Below are 22,017 nucleotides of genomic sequence, written 5' to 3'. Positions count from 1 at the left end.
AAAACTACATCAACTTTTTTGAAAGCCGAGCCTGCGCTAACAAGCAAATTGCATTAGAAAAAAATTGACTCCGAAAAACCAAATTACTTCCATTTAGTTTATATATAGAACTATATATTATGCTTCAAAAAAAGACAAAAATTTACTTTCATAATTTATGCTGACTGAAATCCTAAAATAATGGTTCTATGGCTTAGTTTTTAAGGCGTCTGCCACGCAAACAAGAAATGGGTGCTTGAAATTCTCCCATGACCTAAATCTCGTCAAAACTTCCATGAAATCTAGCCTACGATAACAAACTAATTGAATTAGAAACACCTCTAGTTTCAAAACACCAATTTACTTCAATTATGACTACATGCAGACGTATATTTTATGCTTCTCGAAAATTGAAACAAAAATTGGCTTTCAAGAAAATCCCTTTTAAAATCTTTGATAGCTGAAACTCTGAAGTTATGGTTCTGTGGCTTAGTGTTCAAAGCGCCTGTCACGTAAACAGGACATGGGTGGTTCAAATGCTCCCAGGACCTAAATATAGGTCACGTTTTTAGGAAACCTAGCTTACACTAACAACCTAATTGAATTAGAAACAGTTCCAGCTGCAAAATACCCATTGACTTCACTTTTGATTTTAAACAGACATATATTTTATGCTTCTGGAAAAATGAAACTGAAATTGGCTTTCAAAAAAATTCACTTTTATGAGTTCTGCTAACTGCAACTGTGAAAACAAGGTTCTGTGGCCAATTGGTTACAGCGTTTGTCGTGTAAACAGGAGCGCGGTGGTTCGAATCGGCTCACGACTTGAAACTACGTCAACTTTTTTTTGAAAAACTAGCCAGCGCTAACAACCAAATTGCATTAGAAAAAAATCTACTTCGAACAACCAAATTACTTCACTATTGTTTATATACAGACCAATATATTATGTTTCTCAAAAAATGAAACATAATTATACTTTCATTATTTATGCTAACTAAATTCTTATGGTTCGGTGGCACAGTGATCAAAGCGCCTGTCACTTAAACAGGGCATGGGTGGGTCAAATGCTCCTAAGAACTAAATCTACGTCAAGTTTTTAGAAAACATAGCTAACGCTAACAAACTAAATGAATTAGAAACATTTCCAGCTCAAAATACCAGTTTATCTCACTTTTGTTTTAGTACAGAAGTATACATTATGCTTCTGGAAAAAAGAAACTAAAATTGGCTTCACAATTTCACAATAAAATTTCACAATAATGACTTCTGCTAACTGACACTGTCAAGCCATTGTTCGGTGGTTTAGTGGTTAAAGCGCCTGTCTTGTAAGCAAGAGAGCGGTGGGTCAAATCGGTTCAGGAGTTTAAACAACGTCAACTTTTTTGAAAACCTAGCCTGCACTAACAACCAAACTGCATGAGGAAAAGATTTACTTCGAAAAACCAATTTACTTCACCTTTGTTTATATACAGACCTATATATTATGCTTCTCAAAAAATGAAAAATAAATTTACTTTCATAAATTATGTTAACTGAAATTCTGAAGTTATGGTTCTGTGGCGTAGTGATCGAAGGGGGTGTCAGTTAAACAGAACACGAGTGTTTCAAATGCTCCCAGAACCTAAATCAATAGCAAGTTTTTAGGACACCTAGCTAGCGCTAACAACCTAATTGAATTAGAAACATTTCCAGCTTCAAAATACTCATTTAACTCACTTTTGTTTTATACAGACGTAAATTTTATGCTTCTGGAAGAAAGAAACCAAAAATGTCTTTCAAAATAATTCACTTTTATGAGTTTTTCTAACTGAAACTGTGAAGCCGTTGTTCTGTGGCTTAGTGGTTAAAGCGCATGTCTTGTAAACAGGAGAGAGGTGGTTCAAAACGCATCAGGACTTAAAACGTCAAATTTTTCGAACACCTAGCCTGCGCTAACAACAAAATTGCATTGCAAAATCTACTTCGAAAAACCAAAATACTTCACCTTTGTTTATATACAGACCTATATATTATGCTTCTCAAAAACAATGAAAAATATATTTACTTCCATAAATTATGCTAACTAAAATTCAGGAACTTATGGTTCTGTGGCATAGAGTTCAAAGCGCCTGTCACGAAAACAGGACATGGGTGGTTCAAATGCTCCCAGGAACTAAACCTATGCCAAATTTTTAGGAAACCTAGCTAACGGTAACAACCTAATTGAATTAGAAAAACTTCCAGCTTCAAAATACCCATTTACCTCACTTTTGTTTTTATACAGATGTATGTTTTATGCTTCTGGAAAAATGAAACCAAAATTGGCTTTAAAAATAATTAACTTTTATAAGTTTTGCCAACTGAAACTTTGAAGCCATTGTTCTGCGGCTTAGTGGTTAAAGCGCCTGTCTTGTAAACAGGAGCGCGGTGGTTCAAATCGGCGCACGACTTAAAACTACGTCAACTTTTTTGAATTTCTAGCCTGCGCTAACAACCAAATTGCATTAGAAAAAAATCAACATCGAAAAACCACATCACTTCACTTTTGTTGAAATACAGACCTTTATATTATGCTTCGCAAAAAATGAAACAAAAAATTACTTTCATAATTCATGCTAACTAAAATTCTGAAATTATGGTTCTGTGGCTTAGTGTTCAAAGCCTCTGTCACTTAAACAGGACATGGGTGGTTCAAATGCTCCCAGGACATAAATCTACGTCAAGTTTTTAGGACATGTAGCTAACGGTAACAACCTAACTGAAATAGAAACACTTCCAGCTTCAAAATACTCATTTACCTGACTTTTGTTTTTATATAGACGTATGTTTATGGTTCTGGAAAAAAGAAACAAAAATTGGCTTTCAAAATAATTCACTTTTATGAGAGCTGCTAACTGAACCTGTGAAAACAAGGTTCTGTGGCCTATTGGTTACAGCGGCTGTCGTGTAAACAGGAGCGTGGTGGTTCAAATCGGCCCGCGACTTAAAACTACTTCAACTTTTTATGAAAACCTAGCCTGCGCTAACAACCAAATTGCTTTAGAAAAAAATCAACATCGAAAAACCAAATTACTTCCTTTTTGTTTAAATACAGACCTTTATATTATGCTTCGCAACAAATGAAACAAAAAATTACTTTCATAAATCATGCTAACTAAAATTCTGAAATTATGGTTCGGTGGATTAGTGATCAAAGCGCCTGTCACTTAAGCAGGACATGGGTGGTTCAAATTCTCCCATGACCTAAGTCCACCTCAAGTTTTTAGAACACCTAGCTAGCGCTAGCAATCTAATTGAATTAGAAACACTTCCAGCTTCAAAATACCTATTTACCTCACTGTTGTTTTTATAGAGACGTATTTTTTATGCTTCTTCAAAAATGAAACCAAAAAAATTCCTTCAAAATAATACACTTTTATGAGTTTTGCAAACTGAAACTGTGAACACATTGTTCTGTGGCTGAGTGGTTAAAGCGAATGTCACTTAAACAGGACATGGGTGGTTCAAATGCTCCCAGGACATAAATCTACGTCAAGTTTTTAGGACACCTAGCTAGCGCTAACAATCTAATTGAATTAGAAACACTTCCAGCTTCAAAATACCTATTTACCTCACTTTTGTTTTTATACAGACGTATTTTTTATGCTTCTTGAAAAATGAAACCAAAACTGTCCTTCAAAATAACTCACTTTTCTGAGTTTTGCAAACTGAAACTGTGAATACATTGTTCTGTGGCTGAGTGGTTAAAGCGAATGTCTTGTAAACTGGAGAGAGGTGGTTCAAAACTCACCAGGATTTAAAACGTCAATTTTTAAGAACACCTAGCCTGCGCTAACAGCCAAATTGCAATAGAAAATCTACTTCCTAAAACCAAAATACTTCACCTTTGTTTATATACAGACCTATATATTATGCTTCTCAAAAAAATGAAAAAAATGACTTCAATAAATTATGCTAACTAAAATTCAGGAACTTATGGTTCTGTGGCTTAGTGTTCAAAGCGCCTGTCCCATTATCAGGACATGGGTGGTTCAAATGCTCCCAAAACCTAAATCTAAGTCAAGTTTTTAGCAAGCCTAGCTAACGGTAACAACCTAATTGAATTAGAAGAACTCCCAGCTTCAAAATACCCATTTACCTCACTTTTGTTTTTATATAGATTTATCTTTTATGCTTCTGGAAAAATGTAACCAAAATCGGCTTTCAAAATAATTCCCTTTTATGAGTTTTGCCAACTGAAACTTTGAAGCCATTATTTTGTGGCTTAGTGGTTAAAGCGCCTGTCTTGTAAACAGGAGCGCGGTGGTTCAAATCGACGCACGACTCAAAACTAAGTCAAATTTTTCGAACACCTAGCGTGCGCTAACAACCAAATTGCATTAGAAAATCTACTTCGAAAAACCAAACTACTTCACCTTTGTTTATATACAGACCTATATATTATGCTTCTCAAAAAAAATGAAACAAAAATTTATTTCCATAAATTATGCTAACATAAATTCACGAAATTATGTTTCCCTGGTTTAGTGTTCAACGCGCCTGTCACGTAAACAAGAGAGCGGTGGGTTAAATCGGCCCAGGAGTTAAAACTACGTCAACTTTATTGAAAAACTAGCCTGCGCTAACAAACAAATGCATTAGGAAAAAATCTACTTCGAAAAACCAAATTACTTCACCTTTGTTTATATACAGACCTATATATTACGCTTCTCAAAAAAATGAAACAAAAATTTACTTCCATAAATTATGCTAACTAAAATCAGGAACTTATGGTTCTGTGGCATAGTGTTCAAAGCGCCTGTCACATAATCAGGACATGGGTGGTTCAAATGCTCCCAAAACCTAAATCTTAGTCAAGTTTTTAGCAAACCTAGCTAATGGTAACAACCTAATTGAAATAGAAACACTCCCAGCTTCAAAATGACCATTTACCTCACTTTTGTTTTTATATAGATGTAAGTTTTATGCTTCTGGGAAAATGTAACCAAAATTGGGTTTCAAAATAATTCCCTTTTATGAGTTTTGCCAACTGAAACTTTGAAGCCGTTGTTCTGTGGCTTAGTGGTTAAAGCGCCTGTCTTGTAAACAGGAGCGCGGTGGTTCAAATCGACGCACGACTTAAAACTAAGTCAAATTTTTCGAACACCTAGCGTGCGCTAACAACCAAATTGCATTAGAAAATCTACTTCGAAAAACCAAATTACTTCACCTTTGTTTATATACAGACCTATATATTATGTTTCTCAAAAAAATGAAACAAAAATTTATTTCCATAAATTATGCTAACTTAAATTCAGGAACTTATGTTTCCTTGGTTTAGTGTTCAACGTGGCTGCCACGTAAACAAGAGAGCGGTGGGTTAAGTCGGCCCAGGAGTTAAAACTACGTCAACTTTATTGAAAAACTAGCCTGCGCTAACAAACAAATGCATTAGGACAAAATCTACTTCGAAAAACCAAAATACTTCACCTTTGTTTTTATACAGACCTATATATTATGCTTCTCAAAAATGAAACAAAAATTTACTTCCATAAATTATGCTAACTAAAATTCAGGATTTATGGTTCTGTGCCTTAGCGTTCAAAGCGCCTACCACTTAAACAGGACATGGGTGGTTCAAATGCTCTACGTCAAGTTTTTAGGACACCTAGCTAGCGCTAACAACCTAATTGAATTAGAAACATTTCCAGCTTCAAAATACCTATTTACCTCACTTTTGTTTTTATACAGACGTAAATTTTATGCTTCTGGAAAAATGAAACAAACATTGGCTTTCAAAATAATTCAATTTTATGAGTTTTGCTAGCTGAAACTGTGAAGACATTGTTCTGTGGCTGAGTGGTTAAAGCGCCGGTCTTGTAAACAGGAGAGAGGATGTTCAAAACGCCCCAGGACTTAAAACATCAAATTTTTCGAACACCTAACCTGCTCTAACAACCAAATTGCATTAGAAAAGAATCTACTTCGAAAAACCAAATTACTTCACCTTTGTTTATATAGAGACCTATATATCATGCTTCTCAAAAAATTGAAACAAAAATTTACTTCCATAAATTATGCTAACTAAAATCAGGAACTTATGGTTCTGTGGCATAGTGTTCGAAGCGCCTGTCACGTAAACAGGACATGGGTGGTTCAAATGCTCCCAGGATCTAAATCTATGTCAAATGTTTAGGAAACCTGGCTAACGGTGACAACCTAATTGAATTAGAAACACTTCCATCTTCAAAATACCCATTTACCTCACTTTTGTTTTTATATAGATGTATGTTTTATGCTTCCGGAAAAATGTAACCCAAATTGGCGTTCAAAATAATTCATTTTTATGAGTTTTGCCAACTGAAAATTTGAAGCCATTGTTCTGTGGCTTACTGGTTAAAGCGCCTGTCTTGTAAATAGGAGCGCGGTGGTTCAAATCGGCGCACGACTTAAAACTACGTCAACTTTTTTGAAAATCTAGCCTGCGCTAACAACCGAATTGCATTGAAAAAAATCTACTTCGAAAAACCAAATTACTTCACCTTTGTTTATATACAGACCTATATATTATGCTTCTCATAAAAAATGAAACAAAAATTTACTTCCATAAATTATGCTAACTAAAATCAGGAGCTTATGGTTCTGTGGCATAGTGTTCGAAGCGCCTGTCACGTAAACAGGACATGGGTGGTTCAAAGGCTCCCAGGATCTAAATCTATGTCAAATTTTTAGGAAACCTGGCTAACGGTTACAACCTAGTTGAATTAGAAACACTTCCAGCTTCAAAATACCCATTTACCTCACTTTTGTTTTTATATAGATGTATGTTTTATGCTTCTGGAAAAATATAACCCAAATTGGCTTTCAAAATAATTCACTTTTATGAGTTTTGCCAACTGAAAATTTGAAGCCATTGTTCTGTGGCTTACTGGTTAAAGCGCCTGTCTTGTAAATAGGAGCGCGGTGGTTCAAATCGGCGCACGACTTAAAACTACGTCAACTTTTTTGAAAATCTAGCCTGCGCTAACAACCAAATTGCATTGAAAAAAATCTACATCGAAAAACCACATTACTTCACTTTTGTCTATTTACAGACCTATATATTATGCTTCTCAAAAAATGAAACAAAAATTTACTTCCATAATTTATGCTAACTAAAATTCTGAAGTAATGGTTCGGTGGCTTAGTGATCAAAGCGCCTGTCACCTAAACAGGACAGGGGTGGTTCAAATGCTCCCAGGACCTAAGTCTACGTCAAGTTTTTAGGAAACCTAGCTAGCGCTAAACACCTAAATGAATTAGAAACATTTCCAGCTTCAAAAACCAATTTACCTTACTTTTGTTTTTATACAGAAGTATATTTTATGCTTCTGGAAAATTAAAACAAAAATTGGCTTTCAAAAGTGTTCACTTTTATAATTTTTGCTAAATGAATTTGTGACGTCATAATCCTGTAGCTTATTGGTTAAAGTGCATGTCTCAAAAATAGGATATCGGATGGTATCCCAGGATCCAAAAAAACGTCACATTTTTAGCAAACGTAGCCGATGCTAACAACCACATTGCATTAGAAAAAATTTCTACTTCCAAAAACCAAATCACTTCACTTTTATTTTTATACAGACCTATATATTATGCTTCTCAAAAAAAATGAAACAAAAATTTACTTCCATAAATTATGCTAACTAAAATCAGGAACTCATGGTTCTGTGGCATAGTGTTCGAAGCGCCTGTCACGTAAACAGGACATGGGTGGTTCAAATGCTCCCAGGACCTAAATCTATGTCAAATTTTTAGGAAACCTAGCTAACGGTAACAACCTAATTGAATTAGAAACAATTCCAGCTTCAAAATACACATTAACCTCACTTTTGTTTTCATATAGACGGATGTTTTATGCTTCTGGAAAAATGAAACCAAAAATGGCTTTCAAAATAATTCACTTTTATGAGTTTTGCCAACTGAAACTTTGAAGCCATTGTTCTGTGGCTTAGTGGTTAAAATGTCTGTCTTGTAAACATGAGCGCGGTGGTTCAAATTGGCGCACGACTTAAAACTATGTCAACTTTTTTGAAAACCTAGCCTGCGCTAACAACCAAATTGCATTGAAAAAAATCTTCATCGAAAAACCACATTACTTCACTTTTGTCTATATACAGACCTACATATTATGCTTCTCAAAAAATGAAACAAAAATTTACTTCCATAATTTATGCTAACTAAAATTCTGAAGTTATGGTTCGGTGGCTTAGTGATCAAAGCGCCTACCACGTAAACAGGACACGGGTGGTTCAAATGCTCTACGTAAGCAGGAGATCGGTGCTTCCAATTCGCCCAGGACCTAAGTCTACGTCAAGTTTTTAGGAAACCTAGCTAGCGCTAACAACCTAAATGAATTAGAAACATTTCCAGCTTCAAAAACCAATTTACCTCACTTTTGTTTTTATACAGAAGTATATTTTATGCTTCTGGAAAAAAGAAACTAAAATTAGCTTTCAAAATAATTCACAATAATGAGTTCTGCCAACTGAAACTGTGAAGCCATTGTTCTTTGGCTTAGTGGTTAAAGCGCCTGACGTGTAAACAAGAGATCGGTGGGTCAAATCGGCCCAGGAGTTAAAAGTACGTCAACTTTTTTGAAAACCTAGCCAGCGCTAACAACTAAATTGCATTAGGAAAAAATCTACTTCGAAAAACCAAATTACTTCACTTTTGTTTATATACAGACCAATATATTATGTTTCTCAAAAAATAAAACATAATTTTACTTTCATAAATTATGCTACCTGAAATTCTGAAGTTATGGTTCTGTGGCGTAGTGATCAAAGGGGGTGTCAGGTAAACAGGACATGTGCGGTTCAAATGCTCCCAGGACCTAAATCTACGTCAAGTTTTTAGGACATCTAGCTAACGCTAACAACCTAAATGATTTAGAAACATTTCCAGCTTCAAAATACCATTTACGTCACTTTTATATTTATACAGACGTATATTTTGTGCTTCTGGAAAAATGAAAACCAAAATTGTCTTTAAAACAATTCACTTTTGAGTTTTGCTATCTGATACTCTAAAGACATGATTCTGTGGTTTAGTGGTTAAAGCGCCTGTCTAGTAAACAAGAGATCGGTGGTGCAAATCCGCCCAGGACCTAAATCTACGTCAAGTTTTTTGAAAACCTAGCCTGCGCTAACAACCAAATTGCATTAGAAAATCTACTTCGAAAAACCAAATTACTTCACCTTTGTTTATATACAGACCTATGTATTATGCTTCTCATAAAAAATGAAACAAAAATTTACTTCCATAAATTATGCTAACTAAAATTCTGAAGTTATGGTTCGGTGGCTTAGTGATCAAAGCGCCTACCACGTAAACAGGACAAGGGTGGTTCAAATGCTCTATGTAAGCAGGAGATCGGTGCTTCCAATTCGCCCAGGACCTAAGTCTACGTCAAGTTTTTAGGAAACCTAGCTAGCGCTAACAACCTAAATGAATTAGAAACATTTCCAGCTTCAAAAAACAATTTACCTCACTTTTGTTTTATATAGATGTATGTTTTATGCTTCTGGAAAAATGTAACCCAAATTGGCTTTCAAAATAATTCACTTTTATGAGTTTTGCCAACTGAAAATTTGAAGCCATTGTTCTGTGGCTTACTGGTTAAAGCGCCTGTCTTGTAACTAGGAGCGCGGTGGTTCAAATCGGCGCACGACTTAAAACTACGTCAACTTTTTTGAAAACCTAGCCTGCGCTAACAACCAAATTGCATTGAAAAAAATCTTCATCGAAAAACCACATTACTTCACTTTTGTCTATATACAGACCTACATATTATGCTTCTCAAAAAATGAAACAAAAATTTACTTCCATAATTTATGCTAACTAAAATTCTGAAGTTATGGTTCGGTGGCTTAGTGATCAAAGCGCCTACCACGTAAACAGGACACGGGTGGTTCAAATGCTCTACGTAAGCAGGAGATCGGTGCTTCCAATTCGCCCAGGACCTAAGTCTACGTCAAGTTTTTAGGAAACCTAGCTAGCGCTAACAACCTAAATGAATTAGAAACATTTCCAGCTTCAAAAACCAATTTACCTCACTTTTGTTTTTATACAGAAGTATATTTTATGCTTCTGGAAAAAAGAAACTAAAATTAGCTTTCAAAATAATTCACAATAATGAGTTCTGCCAACTGAAACTGTGAAGCCATTGTTCTGTGGCTTAGTGGTTAAAGCGCCTGACGTGTAAACAAGAGATCGGTGGGTCAAATCGGCCCAGGAGTTAAAAGTACGTCAACTTTTTTGAAAACCTAGCCAGCGCTAACAACTAAATTGCATTAGGAAAAAATCTACTTCGAAAAACCAAATTACTTCACTTTTGTTTATATACAGACCAATATATTATGTTTCTCAAAAAATAAAACATAATTTTACTTTCATAAATTATGCTACCTGAAATTCTGAAGTTATGGTTCTGTGGCGTAGTGATCAAAGGGGGTGTCAGGTAAACAGGACATGTGCGGTTCAAATGCTCCCAGGACCTAAATCTACGTCAAGTTTTTAGGACATCTAGCTAACGCTAACAACCTAAATGATTTAGAAACATTTCCAGCTTCAAAATACCATTTACGTCACTTTTATATTTATACAGACGTATATTTTGTGCTTCTGGAAAAATGAAACCAAAATTGTCTTTAAAACAATTCACTTTTGAGTTTTGCTATCTGATACTCTAAAGACATGATTCTGTGGTTTAGTGGTTAAAGCGCCTGTCTAGTAAACAAGAGATCGGTGGTGCAAATCCGCCCAGGACCTAAATCTACGTCAAGTTTTTTGAAAACCTAGCCTGCGCTAACAACCAAATTGCATTAGAAAATCTACTTCGAAAAACCAAATTACTTCACCTTTGTTTATATACAGACCTATGTATTATGCTTCTCATAAAAAATGAAACAAAAATTTACTTCCATAAATTATGCTAACTAAAATTCTGAAGTTATGGTTCGGTGGCTTAGTGATCAAAGCGCCTACCACGTAAACAGGACAAGGGTGGTTCAAATGCTCTATGTAAGCAGGAGATCGGTGCTTCCAATTCGCCCAGGACCTAAGTCTACGTCAAGTTTTTAGGAAACCTAGCTAGCGCTAACAACCTAAATGAATTAGAAACATTTCCAGCTTCAAAAAACAATTTACCTCACTTTTGTTTTATATAGATGTATGTTTTATGCTTCTGGAAAAATGTAACCCAAATTGGCTTTCAAAATAATTCACTTTTATGAGTTTTGCCAACTGAAAATTTGAAGCCATTGTTCTGTGGCTTACTGGTTAAAGCGCCTGTCTTGTAACTAGGAGCGCGGTGGTTCAAATCGGCGCACGACTTAAAACTACGTCAACTTTTTTGAAAATCTAGCCTGCGCTAACAACCAAATTGCATTGAAAAAAATCTACATCAAAAAACCACATTACTTCACTTTTGTCTATATACAGACCTATATATTATGCTTCTCAAAAATGAAACAAAAATTTACTTTCATAATTTATGCTAACTAAAATTCTGAAGTTATGGTTCGGTGGCTTCGTGATCAAAGCGCCTACCACGTAAACAGGACAAGGGTGGTTCAAATGCTCTACGTAAGCAGGAGATCGGTGCTTCCAATTCGCCCAGGACCTAAGTCTACGTCAAGTTTTTAGGAAACCTAGCTAGCGCTAACAACCTAAATGAATTAGAAACATTTCCAGCTTCAAAAACCAATTTACCTCACTTTTGTTTTTATACAGAAGTATATTTTATGCTTCTGGAAAAAAGAAACTAAAATTAGCTTTCAAAATAATTCACAATAATGAGTTCTGCCAACTGAAACTGTGAAGCCATTGTTCTGTGGCTTAGTGGTTAAAGCGCCTGACGTGTAAACAAGAGATCGGTGGGTCAAATCGGCCCAGGAGTTAAAAGTACGTCAACTTTTTTGAAAACCTAGCCAGCGCTAACAACTAAATTGCATTAGGAAAAAATCTACTTCGAAAAACCAAATTACTTCACTTTTGTTTATATACAGACCAATATATTATGTTTCTCAAAAATGAAACATAATTTTACTTTCATAAATTATGCTACCTGAAATGCTGAAGTTATGGTTCTGTGGCGTAGTGATCAAAGGGGGTGTCAGGTAAACAGGACATGTGCGGTTCAAATGCTCCCAGGACCTAAATTTACGTCAAGTTTTTAGGACATCTAGCTGACGCTAACAACCTAAATGATTTAGAAACATTTCCAGCTTCAAAATACCATTTACGTCATTTTTATTTTTATACAGACGTATATTTTGTGCTTCTGGAAAAATGAAACCAAAAATGTCTTTCAAAACAATTCACTTTTGAGTTTTGCTATCTGATACTCTAAAGACATGATTCTGTGGTTTAGTGGTTAAAGCGCCTGTCTAGTAAACAAGAGATCGGTGGTGCAAATCCGCCCAGGACCTAAATCTACGTCAAGTTTTTTAAAAACCTAGCCTGCGCTAACAACCAAATTGCATTAGAAAATCTACTTTGAAAAACCAAATTACTTCCTCTTTGTTATATACAGACCTATATATTATGCTTCTCAAAAATGAAACAAAAATTTACTTCCATAAATTATGCTAACTAAAATTCAGGATTTATGGTTCTGTGCCTTAGCGTTCAAAGCGCCTACCACTTAAACAGGACATGGGTGGTTCAAATGCTCTACGTCAAGTTTTTAGGACACCTAGCTAGCGCTAACAACCTAATTGAATTAGAAACATTTCCAGCTTCAAAATACCTATTTACCTCACTTTTGTTTTTATACAGACGTAAATTTTATGCTTCTGGAAAAATGAAACAAACATTGGCTTTCAAAATAATTCAATTTTATGAGTTTTGCCAGCTGAAACTGTGAAGACATTGTTCTGTGGCTGAGTGGTTAAAGCGCCGGTCTTGTAAACAGGAGAGAGGATGTTCAAAACGCCCCAGGACTTAAAACATCAAATTTTTCGAACACCTAACCTGCTCTAACAACCAAATTGCATTAGAAAAGAATCTACTTCGAAAAACCAAATTACTTCACCTTTGTTTATATAGAGACCTATATATCATGCTTCTCAAAAAAATGAAACAAAAATTTACTTCCATAAATTATTCTAACTAAAATTCAGGAACGTATGGTTCGGTGGCTTAGTGATCAAAGCGCCTACCACGTAAACAGGACAAGGGTGGTTCAAATGCTCTACGTAAGCAGGAGATCGGTGCTTCCAATTCGCCCAGGACCTAAGTCTACGTCAAGTTTTTAGGAAACCTAGCTAGCGCTAACAACCTAAATGAATTAGAAACATTTCCAGCTTCAAAAAACAATTTACCTCACTTTTGTTTTATATAGATGTATGTTTTATGCTTCTGGAAAAATGTAACCCAAATTGGCTTTCAAAATAATTCACTTTTATGAGTTTTGCCAACTGAAAATTTGAAGCCATTGTTCTGTGGCTTACTGGTTAAAGCGCCTGTCTTGTAACTAGGAGCGCGGTGGTTCAAATCGGCGCACGACTTAAAACTACGTCAACTTTTTTGAAAATCTAGCCTGCGCTAACAACCAAATTGCATTGAAAAAAATCTACATCGAAAAACCACATTACTTCACTTTTGTCTATATACAGACCTATATATTATGCTTCTCAAAAATGAAACAAAAATTTACTTCCATAATTTATGCTAACTAAAATTCTGAAGTTATGGTTCGGTGGCTTAGTGATCAAAGCGCCTACCACGTAAACAGGACAAGGGTGGTTCAAATGCTCTACGTAAGAAGGAGATCGGTGCTTCCAATTCGCCCAGGACCTAAGTCTACGTCAAGTTTTTAGGAAACCTAGCTAGCGCTAACAACCTAAATGAATTAGAAACATTTCCAGCTTCAAAAACCAATTTACCTCACTTTTGTTTTTATACAGAAGTATATTTTATGCTTCTGGAAAAAAGAAACTAAAATTAGCTTTCAAAATAATTCACAATAATGAGTTCTGCCAACTGAAACTGTGAAGCCATAGTTCTGTGGCTTAGTGGTTAAAGCGCCTGACGTGTAAACAAGAGATCGGTGGGTCAAATCGGCCCAGGAGTTAAAAGTACGTCAACTTTTTTGAAAACCTAGCCAGCGCTAACAACTAAATTGCATTAGGAAAAAATCTACTTCGAAAAACCAAATTACTTCACTTTTGTTTATATACAGACCAATATATTATGTTTCTCAAAAAACAAAACATAATTTTACTTTCATAAATTATGCTACCTGAAATTCTGAAGTTATGGTTCTGTGGCGTAGTGATCAAAGGGGGTGTCAGGTAAACAGGACATGTGCGGTTCAAATGCTCCCAGGACCTAAATTTACGTCAAGTTTTTAGGACATCTAGCTAACGCTAACAACCTAAATGATTTAGAAACATTTCCAGCTTCAAAATACCATTTACGTCATTTTTATTTTTATACAGACGTATATTTTGTGCTTCTGGAAAAATGAAACCAAAAATGTCTTTCAAAACAATTCACTTTTGAGTTTTGCTATCTGATACTCTAAAGACATGATTCTGTGGTTTAGTGGTTAAAGCGCCTGTCTAGTAAACAAGAGATCGGTGGTGCAAATCCGCCCAGGACCTAAATCTACGTCAAGTTTTTTAAAAACCTAGCCTGCGCTAACAACCAAATTGCATTAGAAAATCTACTTTGAAAAACCAAATTACTTCCTCTTTGTTATATACAGACCTATATATTATGCTTCTCAAAAATGAAACAAAAATTTACTTCCATAAATTATGCTAACTAAAATTCAGGATTTATGGTTCTGTGCCTTAGCGTTCAAAGCGCCTACCACTTAAACAGGACATGGGTGGTTCAAATGCTCTACGTCAAGTTTTTAGGACACCTAGCTAGCGCTAACAACCTAATTGAATTAGAAACATTTCCAGCTTCAAAATACCTATTTACCTCACTTTTGTTTTTATACAGACGTAAATTTTATGCTTCTGGAAAAATGAAACAAACATTGGCTTTCAAAATAATTCAATTTTATGAGTTTTGCTAGCTGAAACTGTGAAGACATTGTTCTGTGGCTGAGTGGTTAAAGCGCATGTCTTGTACACAGGAGATAGATGGTTCAAAACGCTTTAGGACTTAAAACGTCAAATTTTTCGAACACCTAGCCTGCGCTAACAACCAAATTGCAGAAAATCCATTTCGAAAAACCAAATTACTTCACCTTTAGTTTTATACAGACCTATATATTATGCTTCTCAAAAAATGAAACAAAAATTGAATGCCATAATTTATGCTAACTGAAATTCAGGATCTTATGTTTCCTTGGTTTAGTGTTCAACGCGCCTGTCATGTAAACAAGAGAGCGGTGGGTTAAATCGGCCCAGGAGTTAAAACTACGTTTAACTTTATTGAAAAACTAGTCTGCGCTATCAAACAAATGCATTAAGAAAAAATCTACTTCGAAAAACCAAATTTCTTCACTTATGTTTATATACAGACCTATATATTATGCTTCTCTAAAAATGAAACATAAATTTACTATCATAAATTATGCTAGCTGAAATTCTGAAGTTATGGTTATTTGGCTTTGTGATCAAAGAGGGTGTCAGGTAAACAGGACATGAGTAGTTCAAATGCTCCCAGGATCTAAATCTACGTCAAGTTTTCAGGACACCTAGCTAACACTAACAACCTAAATGAAATAGAAACAATTCCAGCTTCAAAATACCCATTGACTTCAATTTTGATTTTAAACAGACGTATATTTTATGCTTTTGGAAAAATGAAACTAAAATTGGTTTTCAAACTAATTCACTTTCATGAGTTCTGCTAAAACTACGTCAACTTTTTTGAAAATCTAGCCTGCGCTAACAACCAAATTGCATTGAAAAAAATCTACATCGAAAAACCACATTACTTCACTTTTGTCTATATACAGACCTATATATTATGCTTCTCAAAAATGAAACAAAAATTTACTTCCATAATTTATGCTAACTAAAATTCTGAAGTTATGGTTCGGTGGCTTAGTGATCAAAGCGCCTACCACGTAAACAGGACAAGGGTGGTTCAAATGCTCTACGTAAGCAGGAGATCGGTGCTTCCAATTCGCCCAGGACCTAAGTCTACGTCAAGTTTTTAGGAAACCTAGCTAGCGCTAACAACCTAAATGAATTAGAAACATTTCCAGCTTCAAAAACCAATTTACCTCACTTTTGTTTTTATACAGAAGTATATTTTATGCTTCTGGAAAAAAGAAACTAAAAATAGCTTTCAAAATAATTCACAATAATGAGTTCTGCCAACTGAAACTGTGAAGCCATTGTTCTCTGGCTTAGTGGTTAAAGCGCCTGACGTGTAAACAAGAGATCGGTGGGTCAAATCGGCCCAGGAGTTAAAAGTACGTCAACTTTTTTGAAAACCTAGCCAGCGCTAACAACTAAATTGCATTAGGAAAAAATCTACTTCGAAAAACCAAATTACTTCACTTTTGTTTATATACAGACCAATATATTATGTTTCTCAAAAAATAAAACATAATTTTACTTTCATAAATTATGCTACCTGAAATTCTGAAGTTATGGTTCTGTGGCGTAGTGATCAAAGGGGGTGTCAGGTAAACAGGACATGTGCGGTTCAAATGCTCCCAGGACCTAAATTTACGTCAAGTTTTTAGGAAATCTAGCTAACGCTAACAACCTAATTGAAATAGAAACAATTCCAGCTTCAAAATACCCATTGACTTCAATTTTGATTTTAAACAGACGTATATTTTATGCTTTTGGAAAAATGAAACTAAAATTGGTTTTCAAACTAATTCACTTTCATGAGTTCTGCTAAAACTACGTCAACTTTTTTGAAAATCTAGCCTGCGCTAACAACCAAATTGCATTGAAAAAAATCTACATCGAAAAACCACATTACTTCACTTTTGTCTATATACAGACCTATATATTATGCTTCTCAAAAATGAAACAAAAATTTACTTCCATAATTTATGCTAACTAAAATTCTGAAGTTATGGTTCGGTGGCTTAGTGATCAAAGCGCCTACCACGTAAACAGGACAAGGGTGGTTCAAATGCTCTACGTAAGCAGGAGATCGGTGCTTCCAATTCGCCCAGGACCTAAGTCTACGTCAAGTTTTTAGGAAACCTAGCTAGCGCTAACAACCTAAATGAATTAGAAACATTTCCAGCTTCAAAAACCAATTTACCTCACTTTTGTTTTTATACAGAAGTATATTTTATGCTTCTGGAAAAAAGAAACTAAAAATAGCTTTCAAAATAATTCACAATAATGAGTTCTGCCAACTGAAACTGTGAAGCCATTGTTCTCTGGCTTAGTGGTTAAAGCGCCTGACGTGTAAACAAGAGATCGGTGGGTCAAATCGGCCCAGGAGTTAAAAGTACGTCAACTTTTTTGAAAACCTAGCCAGCGCTAACAACTAAATTGCATTAGGAAAAAATCTACTTCGAAAAACCAAATTACTTCACTTTTGTTTATATACAGACCAATATATTATGTTTCTCAAAAAATAAAACATAATTTTACTTTCATAAATTATGCTACCTGAAATTCTGAAGTTATGGTTCTGTGGCGTAGTGATCAAAGGGGGTGTCAGGTAAACAGGACATGTGCGGTTCAAATGCTCCCAGGACCTAAATTTACGTCAAGTTTTTAGGAAATCTAGCTAACGCTAACAACCTAAATGATTTAGAAACATTTCCAGCTTCAAAATACCATTTACGTCATTTTTATTTTTATACAGACGTATATTTTGTGCTTCTGGAAAAATGAAACCAAAATTGTCTTTCAAAACAATTCACTTTTGAGTTTTGCTATCTGATACTCTAAAGACATGATGCTGTGGTTTAGTGGTTAAAGCGCCTGTCTAGTAAACAAGAGATCGGTGGTGCAAATCCGCCCAGGACCTAAATCTACGTCAAGTTTTTTAAAAACCTAGCCTGCGCTAACAACCAAATTGCATTAGAAAATCTACTTTGAAAAACCAAAATACTTCCTCTTTGTTATATACAGACCTATATATTATGCTTCTCAAAAATGAAACAAAAATTTACTTCCATAAATTATGCTAACTAAAATTCAGGATTTATGGTTCTGTGCCTTAGCGTTCAAAGCGCCTACCACTTAAACAGGACATGGGTGGTTCAAATGCTCTACGTCAAGTTTTTAGGACACCTAGCTAGCGCTAACAACCTAATTGAATTAGAAACATTTCCAGCTTCAAAATACCTATTTACCTCACTTTTGTTTTTATACAGACGTAAATTTTATGCTTCTGGAAAAATGAAACAAACATTGGCTTTCAAAATAATTCACTTTTATGAGTTTTGCTAGCTGAAACTGTGAAGACATTGTTCTGTGGCTGAGTGGTTAAAGCGCATGTCTTGTACACAGGAGATAGATGGTTCAAAACGCTTTAGGACTTAAAACGTCAAATTTTTCGAACACCTAGCCTGCGCTAACAACCAAATTGCAGAAAATCCATTTCGAAAAACCAAATTACTTCACCTTTAGTTTTATACAGACCTATATATTATGCTTCTCAAAAAATGAAACAAAAATTGAATGCCATAATTTATGCTAACTGAAATTCAGGATCTTATGTTTCCTTGGTTTAGTGTTCAACGCGCCTGTCATGTAAACAAGAGAGCGGTGGGTTAAATCGGCCCAGGAGTTAAAACTACGTTTAACTTTATTGAAAAACTAGCCTGCGCTATCAAACAAATGCATTAAGAAAAAATCTACTTCGAAAAACCAAATTTCTTCACTTATGTTTATATACAGACCTATATATTATGCTTCTCAAAAAATGAAACATAAATTTACTATCATAAATTATGCTAGCGGAAATTCTGAAGTTATGGTTATTTGGCTTTGTGATCAAAGAGGGTGTCAGGTAAACAGGACATGAGTAGTTCAAATGCTCCCAGGATCTAAATCTACGTCAAGTTTTCAGGACACCTAGCTAACGCTAACAACCTAATTGAAATAGAAACATTTCCAGCTTCAAAATACCCATTTACCTCACTTTTGTTTTTATACAGACGTATACTTTATGCGCCTGGAAAAATGAAACTAATATTGTCTTTCAAAATAAATCACTTTTCAGTTTTGCTAACTGAAACTGTGAAGCCATTGTTCTGTGGCCTAGCGGTTAAAGAGCCTGGCTTATAAACAGTGAGCGGTGGTTCAAGTCGGCCCAGGACTTCAACGTCAACTTTTTTGAAAACTTAAATTGCGCTAACAACCAAATTGCAGAAAATCCATTTCGAAAAACCAAATTACTTCACCTTTGTTTATATACAGACCTATCTTTTATGCTTCTCAAAAAATGAAACAAAAATTTGCTTCCATAAATTATGCTAACTTATAATCAGGAACTTATGGTTCTGTGGCTTAGTTTTCAAAGCGCATGTCACGTAAACAGGACATGGGTGGTTCAAATGCTCCCAGGACCTAAATATATGTCAAATTTTTAGGATACCTAGCTAACGGTAACAACCTAATTGAATTAGAAACACTTGCAGCTTCAAAATACTCATTTACCTGACTTTTGTTTTTATATAGACGTATGTTTTATGGTTCTGGAAAAAAGAAACTAAAATTGGCTTTCAAAATAATTCAAAATAATGAGTTCTGCTAACTGAAACTGTGAAGCCATTGTTCTGTGGCTTAGTGGTTAAAGCGCCTGACGTGTAAACAAGAGATCGGTGGGTCAAATCGGAGCAGGAGTTAAAACTACGTCAACTTTTTTGAAAACCTAGCCTGCGCTAACAACCAAATTGCATTAGAAAAAAATCTACATCGAAAAACCACATCACTTCACTTTTGTTTATATACAGACCTATATATTATGCTTCTTAAAAAATGAAACTAAAATTTACTTTCATAATTTATGCTAACTGAAATTTTGAAGTTATGGTTCGGTGGCTTAGTGATCAAAGCGCCTGTCACCTAAACAGGAGTTTGGTGGTTCAAATGCTCCCAGGACCTAAATCTCCGTCAAGGATTTAGGAAACCTAGCTAGCGCTAACAACCTAAATGAATTAGAAACATTTTCAGCTTCAAAAAACCAATTTAACTCACTTTTGTTTTTATACAAAGTATATTTTATGCTTCTGGAAAAAAGAAACTAAAATTGGCTTTCAAAATGATTCACAATAATGAGTTCTGCTAACTGAAACTGTCAAGCCATTGTTCTGTGGCTTAGTGGTTAAAGCGCCTGACGTGTAAACAAGAGATCGGTGGGTCAAATCGGCCCAGGAGTTAAAAGTACGTCAACTTTTTTGAAAACCTAGCCAGCGCTAACAACTAAATTGCATTAGGAAAAGATCTACTTCGAAAAACCAAATTACTTCACTTTTGTTTATATACAGACCAATATATTATGCTTCTTAAAAAATGAAACAAAAATTTACTTTCATAATTTATACTAACTGAAATTTTGAAGTTATGGTTCGGTGGCTTAGTGATCAAAGCGCCTGTCACTTAAACAGGACTTTGGTGGTTCAAATGCTCCCAGGACCTAAATCTACGTCAAGGTTTTAGGAAACCTAGCTAGCGCTAACAACCTGAATGAATTAGAAACATTTTCAGCCTCAAAAAACCAATTTAACTCACTTTTGTTTTTATATAGACGTATGTTTTATGGTTCTGGAAAAAAGAAACTAAAAATGGCTTTCAAAATAATTCACAATAATGAGTTCTGCTAACTCAAACTGTGAAGTCATTGTTCTGTGGCTTAGTGGTTAAAGCGCCTGACGTGTAAACAAGAGATCGGTGGGTCAAATCGGAGCAGGAGTTAATACTACGTCAACTTTTTTGAAAACCTAGCCTGCGCTAACAACCAAATTGCATTAGAAAAAAATCTACATCGAAAAACCACATCACTTCACTTTTGTTTATATACATACCTATATATTATGCTTCTTAAAAAATGAAACAAAAATTTACTTTCATAATTTATGCTAAAATTTTGAACTTATGGTTCGGTGGCTTAGTGATCAAAGCGCCTGTCACTTAAACAGGACTTTGGTGGTTCAAATGCTCCCAGGACCTAAATCTACGTCAAGGTTTTAGGAAACCTAGCTAGCGCTAACAACCTAAATGAATTAAAAACATTTTCAGCTTCAAAAAACCAATTTAACTCACTTTTGTTTTTATACAGAAGTATATTTTATGCTTCTTGAAAAATGAAACCAAAATTGTCCTTCAAAATAATTCACTTTTCTGAGTTTTGCAAACTGAAACTGTGAAGCCATTGTTCTGTGGCTTAGTGGTTAAAGCGCCTGACGCGTAAACAAGAGATCGGTGGGTCAAATCGGCCCAGGAGTTAAAAGTACGTCAACTTTTTTGAAAACCTAGCCAGCGCTAACAACTAAATTGCATTAGGAAAAGATCTATTTCGAAAAACCAAATTACTTCACTTTTGTTTATATACAGACCAATATATTAATTTTCTCAAAAATGAAACATAATTTTACTTTCATAAATTATGCTACCTGAAATTCTGAAGTTATGGTTCTGTGGCGTAGTGATCAAAGGGGGTGTCAGGTAAACAGGACATGAGCGGTTCAAATGCTCCCATGACCTAAATCTACGTCAAGTTTTTAAGACATCTAGCTAAATCTAACAACCTAATTGAATTAGAAACATTTCCAGCTTCAAAATACCATTTACGTCACTTTTAATTTTATACAGACGTATATTTCGTGCTTCTGGCAAAATGAAACCAAAATTGTCTTTCAAAACAATTTACTTTTGAGTTTTGCTATCTGATACTCTGAAGACATGATTCTGTGGCTTAGTGGTTAAAGCTCCTGTCTAGTAAACAGGAGATCGGTGGTGCAAATCCGCCCAGGACCTAAATCTACGTCAAGTTTTTTGAAAACCTAGCCTGCGCTAAAAACCAAATTGCATTAGAAAATCTACTTCGAAAAACCAAATTACTTCACCTTTGTCATATGCAGACCTATATATTATGCTTCTCAAAAAGAAACAAAAATTTACTTCCATAAATTAT

The 22,017-nt window shown here is 35.0% G+C and overlaps 1 protein-coding gene and 1 non-coding gene across 3 annotated transcripts in view; one reads left to right on the top strand and one right to left on the bottom strand.

Annotated features, from left to right (window-relative positions):
- Window positions 1-22,017, bottom strand: part of LOC142351908 (uncharacterized) — a 438,132-nt gene that overhangs the window by 66,963 nt on the left and 349,152 nt on the right. The gene's annotated exons all lie outside the window — the stretch shown is intronic.
- Trnat-agu (transfer RNA threonine (anticodon AGU)) lies at window positions 21,788-21,860 on the top strand. Its single transcript has one exon. It is a non-coding gene; the product is annotated as a tRNA-Thr (tRNA).

The sequence above is a fragment of the Convolutriloba macropyga genome, chromosome 13, assembly GCF_964194025.1.
Source record: "Convolutriloba macropyga chromosome 13, txConMacr16.3, whole genome shotgun sequence".
NCBI classification, from domain to species: domain Eukaryota; kingdom Metazoa; phylum Xenacoelomorpha; order Acoela; family Convolutidae; genus Convolutriloba; species Convolutriloba macropyga.
Note: the sequence above shows the minus strand (reverse complement) of the source record. Positions and strands in the feature narration are given on the sequence as shown.